We start from the raw sequence: 17,906 nt of genomic DNA on the forward strand, positions 1-17,906 counted from the left end.
ACATGTGGGTTTCCAGCCACTCCAGACAACTTTCAGTTCCACTAACCTGTCAAAATCTTTCCACCCTCAGTCTGTCTCCCCACCCTGCTGGGCATCTTCTGCCTGGAAGGTATTCTGCCTCAGATTCGCCTTAGATCTGGATTCCACCATCCATCAGTTAGCTCTCACCACCAGCTCATACCCAGGGAGAACTCTCCACTCCCCCAATGCTTTTAAAATACTCTAAACTTCCACTGAATGTTACCCTGGAACTCAAGAGTCTCGACAATTCCCTTTATTCTTTCTAAAAAAAGAGGTTTTGCCTCTCAAAGCCTTTTAGCACTTACCTCTTTCATCATGTTTTTCCAAGATTACCTAGAGTAGATCTGTATTTTATCTATAAATCTGCTCAGCTTCTTAGGACATAATCCCTCACAGTTTAAATTCATGTACAAGGAGCAAGATGAGCTCTTCCCGGGCTTTTGTTCCTCAGTACTGTTTGCTCTGCCATTTCCAGCAAGGCAATTGCTCTCTGGGATACAACAAATCCAACTAAGCAGGAGCTTCATATCTCCACTTTATCTCAGCAATCTCTTAACATGACCTCCCACACCCTTAGAAAGGAGCATAACCTTCCCTTATTCTCTTTGTCAGATGCTACACAGTTATTGCACTTATCCCTCAAGAGTAGGACTGTTCACAGTGCAATCCAAGTACTACTACCTGGATCTGAATCATCCAGGGCATTCATCAGAGTACTAGATTTAAAGATCACACACCAAAATCAGAATTACTGGGGTAGAAGGGAGGGGCCAAGATGGCAGAACTGCACTGAAGTTTTTTTTTTGCCTCTCTCATCCCTGAATTGCAGCTAGGTCAACATCAAGCCATCTTGCACACCTAGAAAACTGATTTGAGGATTAACACAACAATTGGCACAACTTGAACCACAAAACTTGGCAGGTACGCGGTATGGAGAAATGAACTGGAGGAGAGAGAAGCCACGGAGAATAGGGAGCTGTTTTTACTTGCAGAGAGAGGACGGAGACACGGGGGAAAGAACAGGAAAAGCACTCCCCCCCGAAAGTAGCTGGAGAGAAAGAGAGAGAAAACACCCACAAGGGACCGGATAAGAAAGGGAGAAAGGAGAGGAATTAAATGCCATTAATGACTCTATAAATAGGGGAGTGCAGAGTCTGAAACCCCCCAGCTCGATACCTGGTGGAGCTCTGGTGGGAAGGGCGAATCCTCAGGAGCAGACAGTGAGGTCACAGGGGTCCTTGGGCCACACAGGGAGAGGCAGTTCCCCTGCTGCGAGGACACTTGGTAGAGGCTGTGCAGCCTCCCCACAGGAAAAGGTCCCAGTAGACCCCAGAGTACAGCCATGTTTGCAGGTGTTGGAACAAGGACATTAAGGGTGAGGCCTGGCACCAATGTGTTGTGATTTACTGTAATCCCTAAAACGCTGCTGCTACACAATCATACAAACTTTTTCAGGGACAGGCTGGCACCCAGCCGCAGACTCTGGGCATTGGCAGCAGTACAGTCTCTTGAACATTCCTGCAGGTGGGCTGACACCTGGCCATTGCTCAGCAAGACCCCTAGAGGGTCTGAGTGGGCCAAAGCCACAAGGCCCTCAGAAGTGTGAGGTTCAGAAACACACCCCATTTGAGATAAAACCCAGGAGGGAGGTGCCGCTTGGCAGGCTGAAGGCTTGTTCGTGGACAATTTAGAAGTGGGGAGTGGACAGAAGCCAGAGACAAAGGAGGGGTGCTTAACTGTCAGCAGGAGAGTAGAGGGTTCTGATACTAGATACTGGGTAGCTGAGTAACACAATTTTCATCCCTCCTGTGCATGCACATACACACAACTATCCACCCCAGTAAACTAAGCAGCACCATCTGGTGGAGAACGGAGTCATTATGCCAAGCCCCATTCAGCTGGGCCAATCACCCCCTTGAGGAACAGCACAAGTCTATCTGCCTGCTTAGTTTATGGACTATAAAGTGCTTCATAGTTTGACATCTAGGGTAAACTGGATATAATTTCAATCATAGTTCATTCTGTTCCCTGATCACCTATTCAATTTTTTTTTCTTCTCTTATTCTTGAATACCGACAGAGAAAATATTTTTATTTTGGTTTTTATAAAAAAGATTTTTCTTTAATTTTTCTACTGTATTTTTTAATTTTGTAAATGCTTTAAATTTTATTTTACTTTCAAAAAATTTATTTTTACTTTTGTTTTTATGAAAAAGATTTTCCTTTAGTTTTTTTCTACTATGTTTTATTTTTTGTAAATTTTTAAAAGTCTATTTTACTTTCATCACTTCATTTTATTCTATTTTCTTGTATTCACTTTTTTAATTTTCAAACGTTTTGCTGTTTTTTTTTCTTTTTTCTTTCTTTTCCTTCCTTTTTCTCTGTTTTACCAACCTTCTTTCAACAATAAGACCAAAACACACCTAGAATCAAGCATCCTTTATTTGATTATTTTCATTGCTTTTAATTTTTTAATTTTTATTTATTTTATTTTATTAATTATTTTTCTTCCCTCAAAATGATGAAACAAAGGAATTCACCCCAAAAGAAAGAACAGTAAAATGACAACCAAGGACTTAATCAACACAGATACGAGCAAGATGTCTGCACCAAATGCAATCTCAAATGAATGCCACAGCAGCACAGATGGATGAAGCAGAGCAGCAAGTCAGTGATATAGAGGAAAAACTTATGGAGAATAAAGAAGCAGAAAAAAGAGGGAAACTAAGGCAAAAGAACACAATTTAATTTAAGAATTAGAGAACACAGTGACTCATTAAAAAGGAATAACATCTGAATCATAGGGGTCCCAGAAGATGAAGAGAAAAGGGGGTAGAAGGTTTCTGTGGGCAAATCATAACAGAAAACATTCCTCACCTGGGAAAAGACACAGACATCAAAATCCATAAAGCACAGAGAATTCCCATTAGATTCAACAAAACTGATCATCAACAAGGCATATCTTGGTCAAATTCACAAAATACTCAGGCAAGGAAAGAGTCATGAAAGCAGCAAGGAAAAAAAAAAAAAGGCCTTAACCTATAAGGGAGGACAGATCAGGTTCACAGCAGACATATCCAAAGAAACTTGGCAAGCCAAAAAGGACTGGAAGGATATATTCAATATGCTGGATTGGAAAAATATACAACCAAGAATTCTTTATCCAGCAAGGCTGTCATTCAAAATAGAAGGAGAGGTAAAAAGTTTTCCAGACAAACAAAAACAAAAGGAGTTTGTGACCATTAAACCAGCCCTACAAGTAATTTTAAGGGGGTATCACTGAGGAGAGAAAAGATGGGGAAAAAACAACAACCACCACCAAAAGCCACAAAGACTAAAAAGGAGAACACAACCAGAAACTCCAACTCTATAGGCAACTTAATGGCAATAAATTCATATCTTTCAGTACTCACTCTAAATGTCAATGGACTAAATGCTTGAATCAAAAGACATAGGGTAACAGAATGGATAAGAAAACAAGATCCAGAAATACGCTGTTTACAAGAGACCCATTTTAGACCTAAAGACAACTTCACATTGAAAGTAAGGTCGGAAAAAGAAAGCCAGAGTAGCCATACTTATATCAATCTAGATTTTAAAATAAAGACTGTAACAAGGCATGAAGAGGGGTATATCATAATTAAGAGGTCTGTCCACCAAGAGCTAAAAACTGTAAACATTTATACTCCAAACGTGGAATCACCCAAATATATAAATCAATAAATCATAAACATAAAGAAACTCATTGATAATAATACCATAATAGTAGGGGACTTCAAGACCCCACTTAGAAATGGACAGATCATCTAAACAGAAAATCAACAAGGAAACAATGGCTTTGAATGACACACTGGACCAGATAGACTTAACAGATATATTCAGAACATTTCATCCTAAAGGAGCAGAATACACATTCTTCTCCAGTGCACATGGAACATTCTCCAGAATAGACCACATACTTGGACACAAGTCAGCCCTCAACAAGTTCAAAAAGATAGAGATTATATCGTGCATTATTTTCAGACCACAACACTATGAAACTCAAAATCAACCACAGGAAACAATCTGGAAACACAACAAATACTTAGACACTAAAGATCATCCTACTAAAGAATGAATAGGCTAAGCAAGAAGTTAAAGAAGAAATTAAAAGTACATGGAAGCCAAAGAAAATGATAACACTATAGCTCAAAACCTCTGGGACACAGCAAAGGCAGTCATAAGAAGGAAGTATATAGCAATCCAGGCCTCCTAAAGAAGGAAGAAAGGCCTCAGATACACAATATAACCTTACAACTTAAAGAGCTGGAAAACAAAAGCAAATAAAACCCAAAACCAGCAGAAGAGAGGAAATAATAAAGATAAGAGCAGAAATCAATGCTATCAAAACCAAAAGAACAGTAGAACAGATCAATGAAACCAGAGGCTGGTTCTTTGAAAGAATTAACAAAATTGATGAACCCCTAGCCAGTGTGATCAAAAAGAAAAAGGAAAAGGGGTGCCTGGATGTTTCAATCACTAAGCGTCTGACTTCAGCTCAGGTCATGATCTTGTGGTCCATGAGTTCAAGCCCATGTCAGGCTCTGTGCTGACAGCTCAGAGCCTTGAGCCTGCCTCAGATTCTGTGTCTCCCTTTCTCTCTGCCCCTCCTACGCTTGTGCTGTTTTTCTCGCTCTCAAAAATAAACATTTTAAAAAACTGAAAAGAAAAAAAAGAAGAGAAAAAAGGAAAAGAAAAGAAAGGAAAAGAAAAGAAAAGAAAAGAAAAAGAAAAAGAAAAAGGAAAGGACCCAAGTAAATAAAACCTAGAATGGGGCGCCTGGGTGGCTCAGTCGATTAAGCCTCCGACTTCAGTTCAGGTCATGATCTCATGGTTCGTGAGTTTTAGCCCCGCATCGGGCTCTGGACTGACAGCTCAGAGCCTGGAGCCTGCTTCAGATTCTGTGCCTCCATCTCTCTCTTACCCTCCCCTGCTCACACTCTGTTTCTGTCTCTCAAAAATAAATAAATATTTTAAAAAATTAAAAAAATAAATAAAACCAAGAAAGAAGGAAGAGATATCGGAACCAACAATGCAAATACCATACAGTAAAATATTAATTCTCTTACAATAATAAGAGAGTATTATGAGCAATTATACACAAATAAATTGGGCAATCTGGAAGAAATGGACAAATTCCTAGAAACCTATAAACTACCAAAACTGAAATAGGAAGAATTAGAAAATTTGAACAGACCCATAACTAGTAAATAAATCTAATTAGTAATCAAAAATCTCCCAAAAAACAAGAGTCCAGGGCTGAATGGCTTTCCAGGGGAATTTCTACCAAACATTTAAAGAAGAGTTAACACCTATTCTTTTGAAGCTGTTCCAAAGCATAGAAATGGAAGGAAAACTTCCAAACTCTTTCTATGAAGCCAGCATTAGCTTGATTCCAAAACCAAGACCCCACTAAAAGAGAACTACAGACCAATTTCCCTGAGGAACATGGATGCAAAAATCCTGAACAAGATACTAGCCAACTGGATCCAACAATACATTAAAAGAATTATTCACCACAACCAAGTGGGATTTAACATGGGATGCAGGCTGGCTCAATATCCACAAAAGAATCAATATGATTCATCACGTCAATGAAAGAAAGGACAAGAATCACATGATCCTCTCAATGGATGCAGAGAAAGCATCTGACAAAATGTATTCTTTCCTGATAAAAACCCTCAAGAATGTAGGGATGGAAGGATAATACCTAAAGATCATAAAAGTCATATATTAAAGACCCACCACTAATATCATCCTCAATGGGGAAAAACTGAGAGCTTTCCCTCTAAAATCAGGAACATGACAGGGTTGTCCACTCTTGCCACTGTTATTCAACATAATATTGGAAACCCTAGCCTTGGCAATCAGATAACACAAAGGAATAAAAGGCATCCAAATCGGCCAGGAGGAGGTCAAACCTTCACTCTTCGCAGGTGACATGATACTCTATATGGAAAACCCAAAAGATTCCACTAAAAAACTACTAGAAGTGATCCATGAATTCAGCAAAGTCGCAGGATATAAAATCAATGCACAGAAATCGGTTGCATTCCTATACACCAATAATGAAGGAACAGAAAGAGAAATCAAGGAATCGATCCCATTTACAATTGCACCAAAAACCATAAAATACCTGAGGATAAACATAACCAAAGAGATGAAAAATCTATACAGTGAAAACTATAGAAAGCTTATGAAAGAAAATGAAGAAGATACATGCACGCATGCGCGCGTGCGCGTGCACGCACACACACACACACACACACACACACACACACACACACAGAAAAATATCCCATGCTCATGGGTTGGAAGAACAAATATTGTTAAAATGTCAATACTACCCAATGCAATCTACATATTCAATGCAATCCCTATCAAAATAACACCAGCATTCTTCACAGAGCTAGAACAAAAAATCCTAAAACTTGTATGGAACCAGAAAAGCCTCTGAATAGCCAGAGCAATCTTGAAAAAGAAAACCAAAGCTGGAGGCATCACAATCCCAGACTTCAAGATATATTACAAAGCTGTAATTATCAAGACAATATGGTACTGGCACAGAAACAGACAGTCTGGTCAAAGGAACAGAATAGAGAACCCCGAAATGGACCAACAAATGTATGGCCAACTAATCTCTGAGAAAGCAGGAAAGAATATCCAATGGAATAAAGACAGTCTCTTCAGCAAATGGTGCTGGGAAAACTGTAGAGTGACATGCAGAAAAATGAATCTGGACCACTTTCTTACCCTATACACAAAAATAAACTCAAAATGGATAAAAGACCTAAACATAAGACAGGACATCATCAAAATCCTAGAGGAAAAAGCAGGCAAAACCTCTCTGACCCGACCACAGCAACTTCTTACTCAATGTGTTTCTGGAGGCAAGGGAAACAAAAGCAAAAATGAACTACTGGGACCTCATGAAAACAAAAAGCTTCTTCTGAACAATGAAGGAAACAATGAGCAAAACTAAAGGCAACTGATGGAATGGGAGAAGATATTTGCAAATGACATATCAGATAAAGGGTGAGTATCCAAAAACCTATAAAGAACTTATCACACTCAACACCCAAAAAACAAATAATCCAGTGAAGAAATGGGCAAAAATATGAATAGACACTTCTCAAAGAAGACATCCAAATGGCTCACAGACACATGAAAAAATGCTCAACATCACTCATCATCAGGGAAATACAAATTAAAAGCACAATGAGGTACCACCTCACACCAGTGAGAATAGCTAAAATTAACAACTCAGGCAACAACAGATGTTGGCAAGGATGCGGAGAAAGAGGATCTCTTTTGCACTTCTGGTGGGAATGCAAACTGGTGCAGCCACTCTGGAAAACAGTATGGAGGTTCCTCAAAAAATTAAAAATAGAATTACCCTATGACCCAGCAACTGCACTACTAGGTACTTATCCAAGGGATACAGGTGTGCTGTTTCGAAGGGGCACATGCACCCCAATGTTTATTAAAGCACTATCAACAATAGCCAAAGTATGGAAAGAGCCAAAATGTCCATCGACAGATGAATGGATAAAGATGTGGTGTATATATATACAATACAATACTACTCTACAATCAAAAGGAATGAAATCTTGTCATTTGCAACTACATGGATGGAACCAGAGGGTATTATGCTAAACGAAATCAGTCAATCAGAGAAAGACAAATATCATATAACTTCACTCATATGAGGACTTTAAGAGACAAAACAGATGAACATAAGGGAAAGGAAGCAAAAATAATATAAAAACAAGGAGGGGGACAAAACATAAGAAACTTTTAAAGACAGAGAAAAAACTGAGGGTTGCTGGAGGGGTTGGGGGGGATGGGCTAAATGGGTAAGGGGCATTAAAGACGACACTTGTTGGGATGAGCACTGGGTGTTATAGGGAATGAATCACTGGAAACTTCTCCTTAAATCATTATTCCACTTATGCTAACTAACTTGGATGTAAATAAAAAATAAATCGTAAATAAATTAAATCATATTAAATCTAATTTAATCTAATTTAATTTAATTTAATTTAATTTAATTTAATTTAATTTAATTTAAAAGAATTACTGGGGTGAAATTCAAGAGTCCCAAATTGTTTTTTCAGCTTTATTGAGATATAACTGAGAAGTAAAATGGTAAGATTTTAATGAGTACAAGGTGATATTCGATACATGTACGCAGTTATAAAAGACAGAATTTGAGTTTTCAAGGAGCATTCCAAGCATCCAAGCTGTCAATACATCTCTGCTAGCATGGCAGGACAGGGCTGGACAAAACTGGGGCCACCAGAATCCCCAGAAATTGTCACCTGACGCCTGAAGCAGCTGCCTTCATTCACTCTAGGTGTGTAATACAAAGAATATAATCTAAGTATGTCGTGAAGCAGAAAAGGTTTGTAGAGTTCCTAGAATTTCTAGACAACTATTAAATTAGTATTTGTAGGGGAGGTTCACAATGATCACTTTCAAAACTTCTACAGGTCAATCTGATATGCTTAAGAATCACTGGTTTTAAATACCAATTTTCAAAAAAATAAATAAAATAGCAATTCTCAACTTTTTAAGAGCAAAAGTACCTTTTTATAACGTAATTTACAGTACCTCCTTTATTATCTTGAAGTGAAATTCAAAAATATAACCTGCCTAAATATAAAATTCAAAATAATCAATATAATTTATGGAATGTGACACATTCAGCAATTTACTAAATGCAATACAAAAAATTGATTTTCATTATGTAAATGCTTAGGTTAGTCAGATGCTTGCCTGTACCTAAACACAGAATCACCCTGAAAGCAAAGCTTGAGTATATACTAATGGGTGTATTGAACTGATGACTGAATAGCAGTCTTGTCAGACATGAAATAATGAACAATTTGAAATAATGAACAATTTTTAGTAAATTTCCAAACTAAACAAAGTAAAATCTTCCCTTAGTTCACATGGTAGTTATAGTCCCCAAAAATTCAGGGATATTTAAAACAATGCAAAAAACATTTTGTTTAAATATCTTAAGTCCAGATCATTAGAAACATGTTTTTCTGCCTACATGAATGTCAGTAGGACACTCAAAGTCATGTAGCATGTGGAACAATTCTTCCTTGTGCAGTACTATCTCATGCACTACAAGATGCCTGTAGTCTTACCCATTAAAGGCCAGTAGCCAATCTGCATCCCCAATTACTCTGACAATTAAAAACATCCCCACAAATTTCCAAAACCACTGCTTTAAAATATAACCATTCAAACTCTTCAAGCAATAAGAATAGAGGCAGTTTTATCAGGCTGCAATATTATTTCCCTTTCTGCTACCATCTTAGATTATAGTAACTCAGAATCTCTACCTGATTCCATCTATATAATAATGCTTCCCAAAGCAAATATTCACATAAATACTAGCAAAACAAAAACTGCTGATGCAATTACACATGAATGGACAATTACCACAGATATAAGAAAAGTTCTTCAAGAATTCCTTAAAAATTAACGCATACTTTTTTTTTACAGTCAAATCACATTTTCCTATTGACATTACATTTTAGTTTCCTAGATGTCCTCTCATTTGTCTGACTGGTCTTCAAAGTGGCAACAGTTCCTAAGCCCTTCAGTTTTGAATGTCTGTAAAACAAATCCACTGCCATAGTTCAAATATATTAACAAATCCTTTTAGTATTAAAATGGTTTAATATAGCTCAAGTAATTACTTTTTTAAATATAGTAATTCTTTTAAGTTTTTATTTAAATTCCAGTTATCATACAATGTAATTAATTTCAGGTGTACAATACAGTGATTCAACACTTCTATACAACACCTGGTGTTCATCACAAGTGCACTCCTCGATCCCCATCATCTATTTCACCCACCCACCCCCTCGTCCCCTTTGGTGACCATCAGTTTGTTCTCTATAGTTAAGAGTCTGTTTCTTGGTTTGCCTTTCTTTCTTTTCTTTCTTTCTTTCTTTCTTTCTTTCTTTCTTTCTTTCTTTCTTTCTTTCTTTCTTTCTTTCTTTCTTTCTTTCTTTCTTTCTACCTTTGCTCATTTGTTTTGTTTCTTAAATTCCACATATGAGTGAAATCATATGGTACTTGTCTTTCTCCAACTGACTTATTTCACTTACCATAATACTCTCCAGCTCCACTTATGACATTGCAAATAGCAAGATTTCAATCTTTTTTAAGGTTGAGTAATATTCCAATATATATGTGTGTGTGTGTGTACACACACACACACACACACACACACACACACACACACACACAAAATCTTCTTTATCCATTTATGACTCAATGAACACTTGGGCTATTTCATAATTTGGCTATCATAGATAATGCTGCTATAAACATAGGGATGCATGTATCCCTTTGAATTAATATTTTTAATAAAGTAGTTCTTAAGCCTGCGTATGTATCATAATTATCACCAGAGGAGCTACTTAAAAATTTAGATATGCCTGAGTCCCTTGCCCACAGACTCTGATTGCATATGCCTGGAGAAGGTGTGGTGCAGGAATCTTTACTCTTTTTAAAAGGTCTATAGGTGATTCTCCGCAGGGGTGGATCCAGTTTTATCCCTCCTGAAACTTACACATTTAGGGGTGCTCTCTCTCTCTTTACGAGAAAGAAGAAAAAACTGCTATGTCTCTTAAGGCCTTGGAAAACTCCTGTGCATAAACTTCATACTATATGCACCTTTGGATGTTAGTCAGGGTTGCAATATATGACATAATGAATCATTACCGCAAAACATGGCTGAACATGTAAAGTCTTACACTAGTATCATTTTGAAGGAGAGACCATAAGCCCAAAATGCCTACAAGTTTCAGGAGGTAACAAATGTAAAGCAGGCAAAGCAGGAGACAACACAGGAGGGGTGGTAACTGGCAAACCTGAGCTCCAAAGGCAGCAGCTGCTATTTAGCATCAGTGCCCACTCAGTGTTGCACTCTCAGATTTTTAACAGAAGGTTGAAATCTGGGTTTTTATATGAAATCTCCCAATTTTTAAAAGTTACCTCAATTTTTAAATAAAACATTGGCTAAGCTAAATAAAACATGAGTGAAAGATGCCAATATATAACCTCTGCTTCATAAAATAAAAGTGAAAAGATACCTTTCACCTAAAAACAAAAGGAAACTTAAGATTAGATGGTTGATTTAAAGAAGATAAAGGGGGATACTGCTAAAGGCATACCTTGTAAAGCAGTCTGTTCACCTGACAATAAAAAATTTTGTTTAGGGATCCATCTCAAGGACCTAAATTTACTGTAAAACATACTAACAGCTCTCAAAGAGTTGTGTATGTCAAGAAAAGACTAAATCTCTAATATAAAACACATGAAAAGGAAAATCCTTAAAAATGAATTCTTAATGGCTAATAAATGAAAAAAGTTTGACCTCAATTACATTTGGTACCTTAAGTTTACTGAGATAAAAGCTCTTTTCTAAATCACTATGTTGTACATCTGAGACTAATGCGACATTATGTGTCAACTATACTTCAATTAAAAAAAAAAGCTCTCTTTTCCAATTGAGATGTACTGTTCTAAAGTTGATCATATCCACTCTCAAAAAAAGTCAAATTCTGCTCCTCAGCTTCTCAATAGCTGCTTAAAAAAAAAATGCAATGAACACTGGTTCAAAAAAAAAAAAATGGGTCTCCTATGCAAAATTAGTAGCTGAGGATACCAATATACAGTTCTGTGTGCACAATATATGGACCAAGCTGGGATAAAGTGGAAGCACTGAACTATCATATACCATATACCAAAACCCTAGCAAAAGAGAAAGTTTACAGTCACTTTCTCGCCCACTTTGCCAACCCAAAACAGACCACTAAGAACATGATGGAGAAGTAGGGGGATCCATATCTCCCGCGTCTCTCAAACAAAGAAGTGCTAAAGCCAAAGGACCTTGAGCCCCAGAGTCTGGGAGGAAAAGAGACTGAAACTACCAGGAAGAAAACGGATCAACTGGAAAAAAGATAGGAGAGTGATTGCGAACTGGGGGAGATAAAACAGGCCATGTAGGCATGGGGGGGGAGGGATGCCCTTCTGCGAAGAGACAAAGGGAAGCGAAAGAGGGGCTAGGCAAGTGTAGGACTATATCTGGACAGGAGAAAGACCTCAGACTTGGACTGAGAGGGATCCTATCTGTAACTGTGGGGTTTTCTTCGGACAGGGGCCGACTCCCTGTTTGTGTACCTGGGGAGGGGAGCCAGGAGTGGGTTAGGTGGTAGGTCAGGGGTGCAGTCCGCAGTTGGAGAAAGTGGTCCCCTCCCTGGAGGGCTGTGGAAAGACACTAGGCCTGCCTGCATCTGCCACCCCTGGGGCTCGACGGCAAGGTCGGCCACGCAGTCTAGGAGAAGGCGGTCCTCACTGAAGTGTGGCAGCACAGACAAAGCCAGCTGGGACCACATATCAGGAAACACTAAGAGGCGCTTCCCCAGTGCCAGAGAGCACGCAGCGGGACATTGAATCCTAGCCAAGCGCAGGGTCAGGGGAGGTGGAGGAGCAAGAAGGACCACCCCGTCTGTGCCCATGGCACAGTGAGGACGACTCAAACACAGCCTACAGGGTCCAGGTCCATGGAGAAGAGACTGGGGGATCGCCATTTCCCCACCACCACCACCAAGACAGGGCCTCAGGGATCAGTCCAGGAGCCCATATTAGAGGTGGGTCCAGAATGCACCAAACCACGCCCCTTCCCACTGGGTAACTGCATTACCCACAGAGCTGGACAGACCCTGTGGACAGCTCCCCCAGAGCAGCAATGCAGCACTGTCTGGATTAATTCTAGGTCAATTCTGGATATATAGATATATTCTCTGCCCCATTTCTCATCATTATCTCTTCCCTCCCCTAGGCTGGTTACCCTGGTTAGTGATTTGTCTAAACAGACATATTTAATCCATTCTCTTGATACATGTTCTACATCTCCTTCTTTACACTCCTTTCTCTCTCCCTGGAATAATCAAGCCATATACTTTCTCTGTCTGGGTAACTTTATCTACCTTTCTTTTTCCCTGCCTCCTTCTTTATTTTCTTTTCTCTCTCTCTGGATTAATCCTTTTAGTCACTCTGACTAGTTAATGTTTATTTTTTCTTTGTCTCCACTCCTGTCATTTCTCTACTTGTATGTACTCTTCCATCAGCACCACTTCCACCCTGTCCTTTACTTCTACTTTCTAGGTTTTTTGTTTTGAGTTTTTTGTTTTTTTTTTCTTTTTACTTGTTTGTGTTATTTGTTTGTGTGTTTTTGTCTCCTGTTTCTCTCTATGTTTTCCTTTACAGGGCTACTCCAAGCAACAAATAAAAACACATCTGGTGGAGGGTCCAAAATATCACTACAAGTAGGGTAATAAAATGACCAAAGTCACAACAACAGAGAGCAAGTAACAATCTCTAAAAAAAACCCCACCTGAAGGGTCAGGCCCTGGACAGTGTATAACCCCCCTTTAATATAGCAGTGCTCTCAGCTGCAGAGCACATAACAAGCTTCTAAAATGCACTAAGGGGCAGAAAACTAGCCAAAATTATGAAATGGAAGAATTCTCTTCAAAAGAAACTCCAGGCAGTAGCGATAGCTAACGAATTGATCAAAACCGATTTAAGCAATGTAACAGAACAAGAATTTAGGATAATAGTTATAAAATTAATTGCTGGCCTTGAAAAAGCATAGAGAACAGCAGAGAATCTATTGCTACAGAGATCAAGGGCTAAACAATAGTCGTGATGAGTTAAAAAAATGATATAAATGAGGTACAAAATAAAATGGAGATGACCACAGCACAGATTGAAGAGGCAGAGGAGAGAATAGGTGAATCAGAACATAAAATTATGGGAAAAGAGAAAGCTGAGAAAAAGAGAGATAAAAAAAATCCAGGAGTAAGAGGGGAGAATTAGAGAACTAAGTGATGCAATCAAAGGAACAATACCCATATCATAGGAATTCCAGAAGAAGAGAGAGAGAGAAAGTGGCTGAAGGTATACTTGAACAAATCATAGCTGAGAACTTCCCCAATGTGGGGAAGGAAAAAGGTATTGAAATCCAAGAGGCACAGAGAACTCCCTTCAGAGGTAACTTGAATCAATCTTCTGTACAACATATCATAGTGAAACTGGCAAAATACAAGGGTAACGAGAGAATTCTGAAAGCAGCTAGGGATAAACGGGCCCTAGCTTACAAAGGTAGACACCTAAGGGTAGTAGCAGACCTATCTACTGCAACCTGGCAGGCCAGAAAGGAATGGCAGGAAATCTTCAATGTGATAAACAGGAAAAATATGCAGCCAAGAATCCTTTAACCAGCAAGTCTGTCCTTCAGAATAGAAGGAGACATAAACACTTTACCAAACAATCAAAAACTGAAGGAATTCATCACCACTAAACCAGCCCTACAAGAGATCCTAAGGTGGATTCTGTGAGTGAAATGTTGCAAGGACCACAAAGTACCAGAGACATCACTACAAGCATGAAACCTACAGATAACCCAATGATTCAAAACCCATCTTTCACTACCAACACTGAATGTAAATGGACTCAATGCTCCAAACAAAAGACATAGGGTATCAGAATGGATTAAAAAAACAAGACCCATCTATTTGCTGTCTACAAGAAACTCATTTTAGACCTGAGGACACCTTCAGATTGAAAGTGAGGGGATAGAGAACTATCTATTTTGCTATTGGAAGTCAAAAGAAAGCTGGAGTAGCCATACTTGTATCAGACAAACTAGACTTTCAATTAAGGCTGTAACAAGAGATGAAGAAGGGTATTATATAATAATTACAGGGTCTATCCATCAGTAAGACCTAACAATTGTAAATGTCTATGCACAAAATTCGGGTGGACCCAAATATATAAAACAATCACAAACATAAGCAACCTTATGGATAAAAGTGTGGTAATTACAGGGGACATTAATATTCTACTTACAGCAATGGATAGATCATCTAAACAAAGAATCAGCAAATAAACAATGGCCCTGAATGATATATTGGATCAGATGGACTTGACAGATATATTTAGAACTCTGCATCCAAAAAGAACAGAATATACTTTCTTCTCAAGTGCACATGGAACATTCTCCAAGATAGATTACACACAGGGTCACAAAACAGCCCTCAATAAGTACACAAGAATTGAAATCATACCATGCACACTTTCAGATCACAATGCTATGGAACTTGAAATCAACCACAGGAAAAATTCTGGAAAACCTCCAAAAGCATGGAGGTTAAAGAACATCCTACTAAAAGACTGAATGGTCAACCAGGCAATTAGAGAAGAAATCAAAAAATATATGAAAACAAATGAAAATGAAAATACAACAATCCAAAGGCTTTGGGATGCAGCAAAGGCAGTCCTAACAGGTGAATACACTGCAATCCAGGCCTACCTCAAGAAACAAGAAAAATCCCAAATACAAAATCTAACAGCACACCTAAAGGAACTAGAAGCAGAACAGCAAAGACACCCCAAACCCAGCAAAAGAAGAGAAATAATAAAGATCAGAGCAGAAATAAACAATATAGAATACAAAAAAACAGTGAAGCAGATCAATGAAACCATGGGTTGGTTTTTTGTAAAAAAAAAAAAAAAAAAAAAATTGATAAACCTCTAGCCAGGCTTCTCAAAAAGAAAAGAGAGAGGACCCAAATAGATAAAATCATGAAGGAAAATGGAATTATTACAACCAATCCTTCAGAAATACAAGCAATTATCAGGGAATACTATGAAAAATTGTATGCCAACAAAATGGACAACCTGGAAGAAATGGACAAATTCCTAAACTCCCACACACTTCCAAAACTCAAATAGGAAGAAATAGAAAATTTGAACAAACCCATAACTAGTGAAGACATTGAATCAGTTATCAAAAATCTCCCAATTAAGAGTCCAGAATCAGATGGCTTCCCTGAGGAATTCTACCAGACATTTAAAGCAGAGATAATACCTATCCTTCTCAAGCTGTTCCAAAAAATAGAAAGGGAAGGAAAACTTTCAGACTCATTCTATGAAGCCAGCATTACTTTGATTCCCAAACCTGACAGAGACCCAGCAAAAAAAGAGAACTACAGGCCAATATCCCTGATGAATATGGATGCAAAAATTCTCAACACGATACTAGCAAATCAAATTCACAGCATACAAAAAGAATTGTTCACCATGATCAAGTGGGATTCATTCCTGGGCTGCAGGCCTAGTTCAATATTCGCCAATCAATCAATGTGATACATCACATTAATAAAAGAAAACATCAGAACCATATGATCCTGTCAATAGATACAGAAAATGCATTAGACAAAATACAGCATCCTTTCTTAACAAAAACCCTTGAGAAAGTAGGGATAGAAGGGTACTTAAACATCATAAAAGCCATTTATGAAAGGCCCACAGCTAATATCATCCTCAATGGGGAAAAACTGAGAGCTTTCCCCCTGAGATCAGGAACACGACAGGGATGTCCACTTTCGCCAGTGTTGTTTAACATAGTGTTGGAAGTCCTAGCCTCAGCAATCAAACAACAAAATGAAATCAAAGGCATCAAAACTGTTAAAGATGAAGTCAAGTTTTCACTTTTTGCAGATGACATGATATTATACATGGAAAACCCAGCAGACTCCACCAAAAGTCTGCTAGAACTGATACATGAATTCAGCAAATTTGCAGGGTACAAAATGAATGTACAAAAATTGGTTGCATTTTTATACACCAATAATGAAGCAACAGAAAGAAATAAAGAATCTGATCCCATTCACAATTGCACCAAGAAGCATAAAATACCTAGGAATAAATCTAACCAAAGATGTAAAAGTCCTGTATGTGAAAACTATAGAAAGCTTATGAAGGAAATTGAAGAAGATACAAAGAAATGGAAAAACATTTCATGCTCATGGATTGGAAGAATAAATATTGTTAAAGTGTTAATACTACCAAAAGCAATCTACACATTCAATGCAATCCCAATCAAAACTGCACCAGCATTCTTCTGAAAGCTAGAACAAGTAATCCTAAAATTTGTAAGGAACCACAAAAGACCCCGAATAGCCAAAGTAGTATTGAAGAAGACGACCAAAGTGGGAGGCATCACAATCCCAGACTTTAACCTCTATACAAAGCTGTAATCATCAAGACAGCATGGTATTGGCACAAAAACAGACACATAGACCAATGGAATAGAATTGAGCCCCAGAACTGGGCCCACAAATGTATGGCCAATTAATCTTTGACAAAGCAGGAAAGAGTATCCAATGGAAAAAAGACAGTCTCTTTAATAAATGGTGCTGGGAGAACTGGACAGCAACATGCAGAAGATTGAAACTAGATCACTTTCTCACACCATTCACAAAAATAAACTCAAAATGGATAAAGGACCTGAATGTGAGACAGGAAACCATCCAAACCCTAGAGGAGAAAGCAGGAAAAGACCTCTCTGACCTCAGCCGTAGCAATTTCTTACTTGACACATCCCCAAAGGCAAGGGAATTAAAAGCAAAAGTGAATTCCTGGGACCTTATGAAGATAAAAAGCTTCTGCACCGCAAAGGAAAGAAATCAACAAAACTAAAAGGCAACAGATGGAATGGGAAAAGATATTTGCAAATGACATATCAGACAAAGGGCTAGTATCCAAAATCTATAAAGAACTCACCAAACTCTGCACCTGAGAAACAAATAATCCAGTGAAGAAATGGGCAGAAGACATGAATGGACACTTTTCTAAAGAAGACATCCAGATGGCCAATAGACACATGGAAAGATGGTGGGAATGCAAACTGGTGCAGCTGCTCTGGAAAACAGTGTGGAGGTTCCTCAAAACATTAAAAATAGATCTACC

General features: G+C 38.3%; 1 protein-coding gene across 9 annotated transcripts in view; it reads right to left on the bottom strand.

Annotated features, from left to right (window-relative positions):
• PSD3 (pleckstrin and Sec7 domain containing 3) overlaps positions 1-17,906 on the bottom strand; it is an 810,275-nt gene that overhangs the window by 497,418 nt on the left and 294,951 nt on the right. The window lies entirely within an intron of this gene.

Source organism: Puma concolor, chromosome B1 (assembly GCF_028749965.1).
Source record: "Puma concolor isolate L17-30 chromosome B1, mPumCon1.1.hap2, whole genome shotgun sequence".
Lineage (NCBI taxonomy): Eukaryota > Metazoa > Chordata > Mammalia > Carnivora > Felidae > Puma > Puma concolor.